Source organism: Protopterus annectens, chromosome 1.part1, assembly GCF_019279795.1.
Source record: "Protopterus annectens isolate FY-2018-M chromosome 1.part1, PAN1.0, whole genome shotgun sequence".
NCBI lineage: Eukaryota > Metazoa > Chordata > Ceratodontiformes > Protopteridae > Protopterus > Protopterus annectens.
Genome location: NC_056726.1, coordinates 1,204,704,920 through 1,204,713,302, shown reverse-complemented (window position 1 = coordinate 1,204,713,302; position 8,383 = coordinate 1,204,704,920). Strand labels below are relative to the sequence as shown.

At 43.0% G+C, this 8,383-nt stretch overlaps 1 protein-coding gene and 1 pseudogene across 4 annotated transcripts in view; both read right to left on the bottom strand.

Moving 5' to 3' along the window:
• The window catches only part of LOC122809252 (myosin-10-like), a 3,714,157-nt gene that overhangs the window by 3,149,252 nt on the left and 556,522 nt on the right, over positions 1-8,383 (bottom strand). The gene's annotated exons all lie outside the window — the stretch shown is intronic.
• Positions 3,900-5,118, bottom strand: LOC122809255 (annotated as a pseudogene).

Here is an 8,383-nt window from a genome sequence, read left to right as displayed (position 1 = left end):
CAATGAAAATATTATCATTTCGGCTGACAAGGGGGGTGCTGTTGTTATTTTGAATTGGAGTGCTTATGACAAGGAGGCGAACAGACAATTGTCTGATCCCAGATATTATTCCTTGATGAGCATTGACCCCACATCCAGGTTTCAAAAACATATTGAGGATTTCATATACTGGGCCAGAGATGAATGTATCATAACCAACGAAATTGCACAACAACTTATTGTCAAGGACCCGGCTACCCAATATATCTACTTCTTGCCCAAGATCCACAAGGATCTCTCGAATCCTCCGGGTAGACCCATTGTTTCTGGAAGGGGTTACATCACAGAACCCCTTTCGTTGTTTCTTACCAAACATCTCAAACCCTTATTGGGAATGGTATGTTCAAGACTACATAATACCACAAGCTTTCTTCAGATTATTTCTGATAGTCAGCTTGAAGACAACTGGTTACTTTGTACCCTGGATGTTTGTTCTTTACATACCAATATTCCACACCAATCTGGCCTTGAGGCCCTGTCCTTTTGGTTGGAAAAGGCAGACTTATATCCATCCACTTTCAATTCTTTTCTGATCGAGTTAGCCAAACTAGTCCTCACTAGCAATGTCTTTTTTTATTCAGACAAATGCTATTGGCAGGTCAAGGGGACAGCAATGGGGGCATCATTTGCCCCCATTTATGCGGATCTTTTTATGGCCTTTGTTGAACATCATATTATTTATGATGGTGACAACAATACATTTCTACCACACATTGACATTTGGAGGCATTACCTTGACGACTGCTGGTTGGTATGGACAGGTGAATTACAAATGTTATATGACTTTCTAACATATTTGAACAATAACATCTGGGGATTGGAATTCACCCTCCACCATGACCGTAGTAACATTACTTTTTGGGATGTTTCTGTCACTAAATTGGCTGACAACACATTATCAACTGAGGTATTCAGAAAACACCCTGAGTACAATACCATTCTTCATGCCTCCAGTTTTCACCCCCCTCATGTTATACGTAACATTCCAAAATCTCAATTCATTAGAATTAAACGCATTTGTTCCAATGAGTCTGCTTTTCAGACTCACAGGAGAGACCTTACCAATAGATTTAAATCCAGAGGATATGGTATGGGGCATGTTTTAGCTGCAAGCAACATGGCTGATTCTTTTGACAGAGGTAATCTAATGAAGTATAATCAGCATAAACCAAACAGAGATTCCACCTTGAGATTTACAACGACTTACGCCAGGAACTCCAATCATCTGATTGATAGTGTGCATAGACATTGGAACATTCTCAAATATGATCCAGACATATCAAGTCTCATACCAGACAAATGCCTTTTTTCCTTTCGCAAAGGAAAAAATTTGGGGTCTTTTTTCAATCATTTTAAACATGGGAATAGGAAGAATAACTCGAATATGATCCAAACAACATTGACAGGGGATCCACTGACAGGCTGTTACCCTTGTGGACACTGTACAAACTGTGACAAGATCAATAAGTCAAAACAATTTTCCAACAGAAATTGCCCAGTAGTTTATGATCTCAAATTCTTTGCAAACTGCAGTACTGACTGGGTCATTTATTTGGCTACTTGCCATTGTGGTTCATTTTATGTTGGACAAACGTCCAGACCGCTAAGAATTAGGATTTCTGAACATATCAGTAACATAAAAAACAAGAGACAGAATAATGCATTGTACAAACAACATTTAATACATGCTTCTGCCAAATTTACTTTTACTATAATTGATAGAATTTTTGGTAGCAAGCACAACAAAACTGGGTTGCATTCTATCCTAAACACCAAGGAAAAGAAGTGGATAATCAAACTAGGGGGATTATTCCCACCTGGTTTAAATGAAAATCTTTGATTGAACCAATCAGATTAATGATGAGTGTGTATATATACTTTTGCTCACCACAATGAATGTAATTAACACTGAGGAAAGGCTGTGTTTTTTTCCTGCCGAAACCGGTCTGTTTTTTAATTTGTAATGGTCTAATTTATTTCATTACAAGAAATTCTGGAACACTGTATGCTGGCTCTGCTTTTTGTTTTTGAAGCCTGATAAGGGCCAAGAAGAGTGATACTTTAACTTCCTTGGACCAAGATGCCATACCCTTACTTATAAGTTGACCAACACAGAATGATTTTCTTACTATCTTAGCTACATACTGGTCAAATGTCAGACTGTTGTCTATATAATTTCCCAGTTTCCTTATTAGTGGGCTGACTATTGGGGGAATTTTATCAAGAGAGTAAATAACGGGTTGACAGCTTCCCAAAGGGCATTTTAATTCATTTTTGGTATTGAATTTTAGACCACGGCTTTGGCAAGTTTGTTAAATCCTCTTGCAAAATGTTGGTGTCCTGGGGGGAAATCTAACATATCTCCCAATTTACAGTCATCTGTGAATTTAGTGAGTCAGAGGCCTTGAACATTAGCCTTGACTTATGAGAATGAAATGCCAAACAGAAGTGGACCCAGCTCAGAGCCATGGGGTACTCCACTGGTGACTGGTCTCTTGGTGGAGGTGGTCTCACTGATTCTGACTTCTTGGGTCCACACCTGTGAGACAGTCTGTAACCCAGCGAGTTATGTAGGAATTTATGCCTAGCCCAGAGAGCTTGTGAACAATGCCTGAGTGGGGTATTGTATCAAATGTCATGGCTATGTCAAGATATGCACTATTCACTGTTTTACCCTTGTCCATTGTCTAGGTGAAACTCTCAAAGAAGTCTACCAGGTTAAGTACCCATGACCCTACATTAATAAAGCTAAACTAGGACAGGTCTGGAGTCTGTAGGCTGCCAATGTCCTTGTTAACCATTTCCATGACAACTCATTCCATGGCTTTGCATATTAGGCTTGTTAGACTGATGGGTCTGTAGTTCCATGGGACAGCTGATGGTCCACCCTTGTGGAGAGGAATGACTGTTGCGGTGTCCTACTGGGGCTTATCAATGCAGTGTTTTTGGCCTTAGAGCATTTAGGACCTGCTCCCTAGTGATAGCTGGAGGGGTGGTTGCTTGATGGAATTTACTGGAGCGGGGTCAGGGGAGAGAGAGAGCAGAAAAATTACAGCCAAACTTATCAACCAGCAGATTTGCTATATCTTCCATCTCTATGTAGGTGGTTCTAAAAAAAGCGTTGTTGTTGTCCTTGTCAATACACATAAGAAGACTTGAAAATCAGCAATGGTAAGACACAGAAAGAAGCTGACAATATACATATAAATAACAGGTGGAAAACACTGCTGCAGTATGCATAAGTATACAGGAATGTGGGCATACAGACATGCTCTGTAAGTCTTACTGCAGCCAAACATCATGACTGGATTAGAAGTATCATTTACCACACCTCTCAGCCACTAGAAGAAAGGCTGTTGAGGGGAATGAAAAAGATCAACTAAACATTCTGCTGCCTTTTCGCCTCTCCCTCCTAGTGTCTTCTATAAGAATCAATGGGCCAACAAGGAATGTAGCTTGATGGTTGCTGGGAAACGGAAACCAAAAAAAAAATTTGAAAAAAGTCTAGTAGCAACTCAAATTCAAATATAATAAATGGGGTAAAATAAAAAGCTTCAACACAGTAGTATCTCCATGTATTGTGTAAACTATATTAGCACAGTGGTGATAGTTTTCAAACAGAACAGAGTCAGACTAAAACATCTCAGTGAAATGCTTGCCACTGACTTGTCAACATTCCAAACCATTTTATTGTCTGCACATAAAAGGGTGGATGGGGGATGGGTGACAGCCTTTTAAAGCAACAGTATCCCTTTTCATGAGCCACAAAAGGTTGAGCACTGGAAATCCTGGATACACAGTAGAGTGGTGTCTGAGCACGTTGCTCTTTCGTATGGCATAAAACACCTTCACTGAACCATTTTCCCATGTTACAATTTTGCTTAAATCTGTAGCTATTATAACAATATGTATACATACATATAAGCACTGGGAGGTTCCATTACTAGATTTTTTTTACAATAGAACAGCCATGCTACTTTGGGAGTAAAAATGTAAAGCTCCACTGTATTTACATTAAATGAGTCCAAATCAAGTCAAATGTTCAGAAATGCCTTCCTCCCCAAGGATACCCAAACCCACAGCAATTCTTCTGCAGTCAGATTTTTTTTTTTGCAAACAACCGCAGTGAGTCGAAATAAGAGATACTGCCTCTCACAGAAGGAATGCTTCAAAACAGTCTAGATGAAGGGGAAACATGCCCCACACAAATCAGCAGCTCACTCTGCTGGGTTGTTGTTTGCACACAAACTCTGTCATGAAATCAGAACCAGCCACAGCTCTGGCAGTTCCTTAATGCGGTCCAAGCCCATTTTGGCAACCAAGGACATCAGCACCTCCTCGTCTATGAAATCTGTATCAATGACATTGAGAGGGACAGGTAGCATGGCTGCGGCTGCCGCGGGGACGGCATGGTGATTGTGCCCGCTAGGGTGGTGATTGCTGTGGCCAGCAGGTGGCAGGCTACAGCTGTGCTTGGGATAGGAGTCTCTAAAGGGCGACTGCTGTTGATTTGTGCCACTTATAGGGTGACTGGCAGGGTGCACGTCCGGCATGTACGGGCTGTTGTGCTGAAATGGGTGGTGGTTGAAATACTGAGTGTTCAGCTTCTGGAGCTGCATGCTGGCTGACAGTAGACTCCTTCCTTGGTTACTGCCAACAGGGGGCGACATGAATTGAGAAATACTAAATCTAGCACTGGGAGGGAGGCTATACGGTGGGTGCTGCCCTCCATTCAAATTTCCTGGCCCCAAGGCATGTCTGATTCCGCTGTTGCTAGAGTTCAGATTTCCACTTCCATACTGTAGGTGATCACCTATTAACCCATTGAAAGTATGCTATTGCTGATGGTGGGGGCTAAGAAACTGCCCCATTCCCATTCTGTGAGCTGGGTGATGTTGAAGAACGTTAGCTCCCTCGGAAAATTGCCCATGATTCATGGCTATCATGTGGTCTGCCATCCTCTACCCTTATACTTCTGAAGGTTAGTCAATATTATTTAAAAGTCCAATCTCATGCAGAATATCCTGCATGCCTACGAAAGTCACAGCTCCGCAACCTGCAACTCCGAAGCTTTACATACAGCAGCTTCCTGAACATGCTTTTCTCCCGGGGCCTCCGCTGAAAATGAACCTACGTCCAGTTGGACACTCTCGGTCAACAAATATAAATAAATAAATAAATAAATAAATTGCCCATAAACATGTAAGCACCGCCAATATAAAGGCAGACATAAAAATATCACAGACAAATAGTTCTGGCCGAGAATTAAGACATCTCCAGTTGATTCAGTCACTTGAGGCTTCCTTGTGTGGGAGTTGTTTAGTCACATCTTCTGTTCAGAAATCTGATACACATTCACCTTGCCAAGGAAGGAACAGTGGCTAGCTTTAGAATGGGCCTATTACGAAAGCTAGCCTAGTAATCAGCTATGAAGTTATGAAACCATGAATCTAAGGAAAAGGGAAAAAAGGAAGTTATGTCTTACCATAACATTCCATATGTGTTGTTTATCTTCTTTCATTCATCACTGATGGGTTCAGTTCCAAGCCTTCGGAACTGAGTCGACCTTTTTTACCAAGCTTGCGCCAGCCAAAAAACTCTAGAGCTAAGTCTCTACCCAGAATGCCATTCTCCCTGTTACCTAAGATCGAGTTTGCTAGAGAAAAAGAAGTAAAGCCAAGCCCACTTCTGCGCAAATACCCTAGGACACCACTTAGACCCAAAGCATCCCCAGTGATGAATGAAAGAAGATAAACACAGATGGAATGTTATGGTAAGACATAACTTCTTTATCTGATGTTAATCTTCTTTCCATTCATTACTGATGGGACAGAATTCCAAGCTACCTTGAGGTCCATGGGCATCCCTTATGGAAGAACATTCCTGAGTACCACTGAGCCGAAGACAGCTCTCTCTCTCTGGAGACCAAGTCCAATCTGTAATGATTGATAAAGGTATGAGGTTTAGCCCAAGTAGCTGCTGCGCAGATATCATCCATGGAAGCCCTGGAATGGAAAGCTACAGATGTTGCCATAGATCTAGTGGAGTGAGCTTTAACTTTTGGCATAGGTTCATTACTGAGAGAATAGATGAAACGTATGCAGTCTCTTAGCCATTTTGATAATGTAACCTTGGAAACAGCGTCTCCCATTCTGGGCCCAGAAAAGGAAATGAAAAGCTGTTCAGATTTACGGATAGGTTTGGTCCTGTCTAGGTAAAATCTCAACTGTCTATGTACATCTAAGGGGTGAAGGCAGTACTGTCCTCTACTGGCTAAATTTGAAAAGAACACTGGCAGATCAATGGTCTGGTTTATGGAGAATTTAGAAACAACTTTGGGAAGGAAGGATGTATTCATCTGAATACTCTGTCTTTATGAAAGACCAGATAGGGTGTCTTTATACACAATGCCTGCAACTCCGAGACCCTTCTGGCAGTAGGTTCAAAAGGTTTTTGACTCAAAGACTGAAGGACTAAAGTGAGGCTCCATGGTTCCAAGGGCTGTCTGACAGGAGGCCTGATATGACAGGTCCCCTTGAAGAAGGCTTTGCAAAGGTGTAAAGAGATAAGAGGGGTGCCATCTATACCACTGTGGAAATTAGAAATTGCCACTAGATGTACTCGTACGGTAGAGGCAGAGGCTCAATTATCAAAAAACTTAGCCAGGTATTGAAGCACTGCAGTTACGGGTCTAGCATGTTATCCTTGGCCCAGATGGAGAATCTTTTCCACTTATCCTGATATAGTCTTCTGGTGGATGGTTTATGAGAGACCAGAATTATGTCTCGAACAGGCGAGGAAAGATTAGCTTGCCTGGCGACTAGTGGAAGTGGAGAAACCAAGCTGTCAGCTTGAGACTGGACAGATTTGGGTCACTCAACCCTTAGGGGTGGGTAATTAGATCTGGTAGAGGGTTCAGAAACCAAGTGGGTATACTAGGTGAGGCCAAAGGAAGGGGAACCAAACTTGTTGAGGCCAGAATGGAGCTATGAGGATCACCTTGCAACTCAACTGAAGAGCATTCTTTAGAAATTGTGGAATCAGGGGGATGTGAGGATAAGTGTAAAGAAGTTCTGTGGGCCAATCGTGGATTACAGAGTTCCTTGGTGACTCCCCCTCCGGGGGAAGTAGGGTGAAACAGCTACTGCACTCATTGTTCGATGGGGAGATGAAAAGGTCGCAGCAAAGCTGGCCCCAGTGACTGAAGATTTCTGTCGCCACCTCGGGGTTGAGAGACCACTCGTGAGGCATGAGAATGCATCTGCTCAATTTGTCCACAATCACGTTGGAGCTCCCCAGGATATGTGTTGCTATCAGAAAGCAATTGGAAGCTAACACCCACTGCCAAATTCTCATGGCTTCTCGACACAGGGGGTAGGACTTGGTTCCTCTTTGCTTGTTGATATACCAGACCACTGACATAGTCTGACTGAATCGGAATGGTTCCGGAAGGGAGAGCCGAATGAAAGGCCTGCAATGCTAACCGCACAGCTCTCAGTTCCAGAACATGATATGCAGGTGGGCCTCTGAGGTGGACCATGTGCCTTGGACTGTCTTTCCCCTGAAATGGCCTCCCCCCACCTGATCGGGGAAGCGTCCATGGTCACAATGGCTCTGGGCTGCGGGGACTGAAATGGGTGACTCCAAAGTTCTACTTCTGGCCTCGTCCACCAAAGGAGATCCTGTTTGCAGAAGTTAGTTATTCGAATATGGTAATTGAGGGGGTGACAGTTTGGGAACCATTGACAAAAAAGGAGCCATTGCAGGATCCACATACGTAGCCTTGCTAGAGGCACTATCAGGATTGAAGCTGCCATTGAACCTAGGGCCTGAACAACTTCCCTTGCTGAGACTTTTGTTAGACAGAGTATCACTCGGAGCTGAAGCCTCAATCAGTGGAGTCTGTGAATTGGGAGTGATACTAGACAGGACTGAGTATTGAACACTGCTCCTGTGAACTCGTATTTGTTGTGTAGGAGTAAGGTTTGACTTCTCCCAATGTATCATTATTCCCAACAATTTTGCCAGAGAAAGAGTATAACGCAGTGCTGTTACCAGAAGATGCTTGGTGGGGGTGGTAAGGAGCAAGTCATCCAAATATGTAAACACCCGGAATCCTTGCAGTCTCAAGTGAGCTGTCACCACTGCCATGCATTTCGTGAAAACTCTGGGGGCTGAAGAGAGACCGAACGGCAGTGCATGAAATTGATAATGACTGTCCCCTAGCCAGAAGCGAAGGAAACTCCTGGAGCATTTGTCCATCTTTATGTGGTAACACACATCCCAGAGAGCTATCGAGCACATCCAATCACCTTCTCTTAAAAAGGGAAGAATGGACTGAACC